This window comes from Nicotiana attenuata, chromosome 5 (assembly GCF_001879085.1).
Source record: "Nicotiana attenuata strain UT chromosome 5, NIATTr2, whole genome shotgun sequence".
In the NCBI taxonomy this organism is placed as follows: Eukaryota; Viridiplantae; Streptophyta; class Magnoliopsida; order Solanales; family Solanaceae; genus Nicotiana; species Nicotiana attenuata.
In genome coordinates this window covers 36,845,894-36,852,484 of record NC_031993.1, presented here as the reverse complement: position 1 = coordinate 36,852,484, position 6,591 = coordinate 36,845,894, and positions in this window count along the sequence as shown.

Below are 6,591 nucleotides of genomic sequence, written 5' to 3'. Positions count from 1 at the left end.
TTGTAGGATGCATTGGTATTTTTGGTTGAGGTCCCGGGGGCCTCGGGGTGAGTTCGGATGGTTAAACGGAGAGTTTTGGAATTTTTTGCATGTTGCTAAGTCTGCTGCAACTGGTGTTCTCGCTTCTGCGAAGCTTGGACCGCAGAAGCGATCTCGCTTGTGCGAAGATTGGACCGCAGAAGCGGTGATGGGACCTGGGCACTGATTCCGCAGAAGAGGTTGGGGAAGCCGCATCTGCGAAGCCACAGATGCGGGATTTAAGTCGCAGAAGCGGGTTTTTGGGATTATGGGAATTTCCGCAGAAGCGGAAGGAGACCGCAGAAGCGACATTTTGACCGTAGAAGCGGTTTCTGCTAGACAGATATATTTAATTCATCTTCGCGAAATTTTGAGAAAAGTAACATATTTCACTTCGGACTTGGAGAGTTTTTGGGCGATTTTGAAGAGGGTTTCAAGGGCTTTGATCAGGTATGAACTCTTGGACTTAAAAACATGATTCTATGGTGTAAATACATGGATTAGAGCTGGAAACTTAAGAAACTAAAGGTCAAAAAATGGAGGTTAGGGCTTGAACTTAAGAGAGCAAAAATTGGGTTTTGATGGGGTCAATTGGACTCCGATTTTGGTGTTTTTCATATGTATAGACTCGTGGCGAGATAAGAAACCCATTGGTGTAAGAATTTCTGACTTTCGAGGAGTGGGCCCGGGGCTCGGGTTTTGCCAATTTTGGGATTTTTAATATTTTTCGGTTGTTTTCGATTGAGTATTGTTCCTTTGGCATATTATGACGTATTCATTGTGGTTTTGGTCAGATTCGACGTGCGTGGAGGCCGATTTGAGGGGCAAAGGCGTCGCGAGCTAGAGATTTCGCCGGTTCGAGGTGAGTAATGATTGTAAATAATATTCTAAGGGTTTGAAACCCCGGATTGCACATCATAGTGTTATGTTGAGGTGACTTGCACGCCGAATAGCGAGCGTGGGGTAGAGCACCGTTGGGATTATGACTTAGTCCATCCCGATTAATGATTTTACCACGTATTTGATTGAAATCAGTTTGCTATCATCATTATTTGGGCTGAATGCCATATTTGGGTTTCGTGCCAACTATTTGAACCCTTCGGGGATTGTTGTTGATAATTCCTCACTGATTTAATTATACATATTTGAACTCAGTCATGTTATTTCCTACTGTTTTCAAAACTCAGCCACGTTCACTCAGTTTTAATACTCAAATGATATTTAAATGATGTTTTGGGCTGAGAAACACTGTTTTATTGTTGCCCGAGTGGCTTATGTGATTTTGTTGACTGACTAAGGCCGAGGGCCTGTATTGTGAGGATACTTATGGATCGGGCTGCGCGCCGCAACAGTGTTATATTGTTATTGATATGAGGCTGAGGGCCTAGTTTGATGCCACGAGATGGCTTGATATTGCGCTTGGGCCGTAAGGGGCCCCTCCCGGAGTCTGCACACCCCCAGTGTGCGTCATCGACGATAAACGGAGCGGGCTGCACGCCGCAGCGATATGTGGAGCGGGCTGCACGCCGCAGCGGTACCGGTACTGTTTGATGTGTTTACCTTATTTCATTGTCTGCCATTATATGCTGTTTGTGCTACTTCTTGCAATATTTACCTGTTGCTCTGGTATTATCTGATAACCGAGTGTGGTGCCCGAGAGGCGGACTTCTGTGCTTATCTGCACTATTTATTTTATTCAATTGCATAATTGTTGAAAAAATCATTTTCAAAAGAGGTTTTAAACTGAGCTAAGATATTTCTAAAGTTTTTACAACTTCACTGCTTTCTCTCAAAGGGTTTTTCACTGTCCCTATATAGCATGATGGTTTGCTTTACGTGATTTCTTACTGCTTAATTGTTATTTACCCTTATTACTCACCGAGTTGGAGTACTCACTTTACTCCCTGCACCTCGCATGCATATGCAGGTATTTGTTCACCCGGTAGCGGGTTTTGGCTGATCAGAAACAGAGCTATAGGAGTAGCGAGGTGATTGCCTGCGTTCGCAGCACCATTATTTTTCTCTCTTTTGGTTCATTATTCCGGCTTTGTATATTTTAGGTCTTGTAGTTATAATTATACTCTGATAGATGCTCGTGACTTGTGACACCCCGGTTTGGGCTGTGTTTGGGTTTTATTTTGCACTTATTAAAGAGATCTTTTAATAGATTGTGGTTACTTAATCATATTAAAGCTGCTTATTAATGTTAACTATTCTAAAAAGATAAGTTGGATTAATTGGCTAGCCTCGTCTTCACGAGAGGCGCCATCACGACCGGGTCCGGGTTTAGGGCCGTAACAAGTTGGTATCAGAGCCTAGGTTACTAGGTCTCACGAGTCATGAGCAGGTTTAGTAGAGTCTCGCGGATCTGTACGGAGACGTTTGTATTTATCCTCGAGTGGCTGTAGAACCTTTAGGAAAACTTCACATTCTTGAATTCTTATCGTGCGTCCTTGATTCAGCTTGAAAAGAAACTCTTGAAATTTCTTCCACGCGTTTGTATGCGCGCATGAGCGCTCAGTGTTAGATGTGCCTTGATGGCTTGTGATTCCCCGATCGAGGGGCGAGACGTGATCTCTGTGAGTTTGCTGTTGGGCCAGTTTGGAGGACTTGAGGCCGGATCCTTGCCTGTGGCTTGCGAGGTGTTGATTGTGTGAACAAGTGTTTTGAACTTATATGTTCGATATTGCCCCTATTAGTGGGAGTGACGGATGGTTAGCTACGTGGTGAGTATGTTAGTGCTGCAAGGTGCATCTATGTGACTTGAATGTGATGAGGAAGGCCTACTGGATGATAGAAGAACTATTAGGTGTTTGAATTCCATTGCGATTCGAGGTATAGCCTGAGTTATGGGCGCTCGAAGAGTCTTTTCATGTTTCCAGTTGAGAGTGAAGTAATGTATGAGTTCAGACTCAGGAAGACTAAGTAACTGTGTAATGTGTATGACGGTGGAAGGTATGCGGAAATGTCATATTGAGGCGAAGCAGGCGGGTTATCTCCTGCGGAGTGTTCTGAAGTGGTGTAATCCTTATGTGTATATTAGAAGATCTCGTGTGTAATTGAAAAGTGCGTGTTGAAATTTGAAATTTCGGGTCGCTTAAGAGAGTGGGCTTCACTGTTACGGGGATGAATGCGAGATTTGCAGAAGATTTACAGTATTAGATGATCTGTGTTTTCACAAGCTTACGAAGGATTTGAGTCTAATCTCACTATGGTATTGTGGCATCAATAGGGTATAAGTGTTATGAGTTGTTGAAGGTATTCTGATCTATGGCTTCGAGCCAGGTGGGGGAGATTGCTAATGATTATCTGATTGCTCGGTTATGTGTTATGTTGGTTCCGATGTGAGGCGTACGAGAATCAGTTCTTGTTGCGGAGATTGAGCCCGAGGATGGCTCGAGTAAAAGAATATTTTTGACTAAGGATAGGTTATGTGCTGCAGTGTCAGAAGTGCCAATGAGGCGCTGGTTGTTCGGTTTTGTTGATCGGGTTAAGTGCAGTATGAATAGTGTGAATGACTCTTGAAAATGATTCTAATGTGTTCAAGATGCTTCATGTAGCAATTGGAAATCTTAAAGTCGTATGTGTGGTTAGAAGCCGAGTTTTCAATGGAAGAGTTCAAGACTTGTGGTATTTCTATGTTAATTATGGGATTCTATGTATTAGTATCAGGAAGATAAAGGTAACGGACCTAGATTCGCAGGAAGTTCTTTAGAGTAAAGCATCCTGGAATGTGGTGTTTCTGGGAATATTTGAGAGAGTATTCAGCGGCTTGTGGGTCTTAGACGGTGTGGTCTTATGCTTGGGTCTCGTGTGGTGAGCCTGGGTTGAGGAATTGTAGTGCTACAGCAAGAGGAGATACCATGTTGAAAATGAATCAGAAGGAAACTTAGATAGATGAAGTAGCTTGATAGTAGACCGAATCGGTGTGGAAAGGATATGATTAATTCTTTGTATGTGTTCGAGGTAATGAGTTTTTACAGGTATTTTGCAGCACTGCTCTTAGGTTTTGATGGCTTGCTTAGCTTGGTCTAGTTAGAAGGATCCAGTCTTGGCAGTTTAACTTGTGCAAACGGAATTGGGAGAGTTCTTGTTGATTTCGACCGTGGCTGGAGAGGTGCATTTTCTACGAATGACAGAGGCATGGGATGTGTAATGATTTTTCTTCTAAATGGGATCAATGGAAGTTCTTGGCTAGATGAGTTACAGTTCAGTTCTGAAAGGAAGTTCATAAAACTCTTAGGCAACGGGCAACCTTAGATAATCAAGGAAATGGTACTGCTAATTGGAAGTGATTTGACGGGAGTATATGTTTCAGAAGAAAAAAAAGAGGGTAATGTGATTAAACTGATGATACTTTGGTAGTATTGCGGCATTTCCTTGTTGGATCAACTGGTGGTATTCGGGTTTGCTTGGCGGCACAGGAAATTTTAAAGTATCTATCGTGGAGTGATGGGGTATTTAAGGTGTGGTATGCGTTCGGACGACAAAAATTAGGATCAGGTATGATGATGCGTGTGCTATATGGAGTTGGAGACTGGGAGTTCTCATGTACAGGCTATGTCGTGGTTGTGGATCGTGTGTATTCGGCACCGTTTAGCGGCAATTGAGATTTGGAGGCTCGAGTGGATCTTTATTTGCTGGTATGTTAGATTTTGGATGTGATGTTGAAATTCAAACTGGTTGTCTTAGTGATAGGTGATGCTGAACTATTGCGCTACGGGCTACGTCGGAAATGCCACGGGTTGAGTGGCGAGGTGCATTGGATTATGTTCTTGCAGAGTGATTTATATTTCAAAGACCCGGCGGACGGCTGGGAAGGATTGCTTTTCTTAATTGGGCCTTCGTGATGGATGTCAGTGCAGAGGATTCTACCATTGATTCAGTTCCGGTATTGAGGGACTTTCGGATGCGTTTCTTGTGGCCGGGCATGTCGCCGGGCGAGGTTGTGGATTTCGGTATTGATATGGTGCCGGGCACCGTATCGTATGGCTTCGGTAGGAGTTGTAGTGGTGGAAGGAGCAGCTTCAGGCTTCCTTGATAATGAGTTCGTTGGCAAGACAATGTGGATGCGTGTTCTAACTTGAGTCGGCTTGGTTGGCCCCGAATTGTATTGTTAAGGGATAGGTTGATCCGACCGTTGTTGAGCTTACTAGTGATCTGGGAGATCTATGAGTTGCTTTTCGGTGTTGTGAGACGTTATGATTTGTTGGTTATGGGCACGTGTGGTGCGATTCTATTGGGGATTCATAGTGAGAGTCGAGCGGGAAGAGTATTTAGGTGTTGCTCGGTAAATGGAGTATTGGTTATGACCTATCAGGTTGCGTGGCGTATGTTGTTTATTTCACTGTGTGTGTAATGAATTGCTTTGGTTCTAGACATCAAATTGTGCGTGGCTGTCAATTTTGAGCATAGTGACTTGAGGTGTTTCATGTGTAGCAGTGTTTGGATAGGATCGCGCATTGTAGCGAGGCCACGTGGAGATATGACCCTTCGGGGTAGATTCAGGTGTTCTATTTCTATGATGTGAGACGGGGTCTCAGCCTTATGTTGTGATGGTACTGATGAGCTTGAGGTACAACTCTCTCGTTTGAGTCATTTTTTATGATTTGAGTATGTTCAGACCGTTTCTTAATGGCGCGCGTATTATGCAAGTTGTGGCTTAGGCCTGTATTGAGGTGTCATATCACCAGAGTGGTGTGTTGGATTCGAGGTGAGCGTTGGGGTCACTAATGAATACGAACGAATTTGATTTCAGCTTGTTGGAAGGATAATATCGAGGTTCGACTCAGAATCTGCTGTGGTATTAGTCAAAAGGGAAGTGGCTTCATGAATGGTTGATCTGAGAAAATGGTTACGGTTTATTGCGTGTTTCATTTATCGTTGGCAGTATATGAAAGTGTTGGAATAAGACCCTAGTTGATAAGAGGTTTTCTACCGGTATTCGGGTGTTGTGGGCAACTGCTGTGAATAGAGGTTATCGTTTCGAGTGTTTGGGTTATGTAGTATATCATATGATTGCACCTGAGGTTGCAGGTATGGGTTATTACAGCTGGTTCGGGCTTATTCTGAGTATAGATGTGAGGTTCTGATCTTGTGTATGATTTTGGAAAGTGCAATGTGGTTCTATGGTTTATGGACTAGATGGATTGTGAAATTTCAGCTATGTTGTGTAATCGGACCTATGCGAGATAGGGTGACGTGGGATCACCCCGGGTATATGCTTGGTAAGGTCAATCAGCTATTGGTTGGCTTCTAGGACAACTCTGGGTACGCTCGAGGACGAGCGTTTATTTAAGTTGGGGAGGATGTGACGACCCGACCCGTCGTCACGTGAGTTACCGCCCCGTTTCCCCCATTTTCTATTTCTTTATGCTTCATTATCAGTGTTGGGTGTGAACGAGTTGATTTGGATTTGGTTCTAGAAGGAAATGAGACACTTATTCTCTTTAAGGAAGGTTTGTTTTGGAAAAGTCAACCGGACGTTGACTTCTGTGTTAGAGGGCTCGGATATGAATTCCAATGATTCGGTTAGCTTCGGGGGATGATTTGTGACTTAGGAGTGTGATCGGA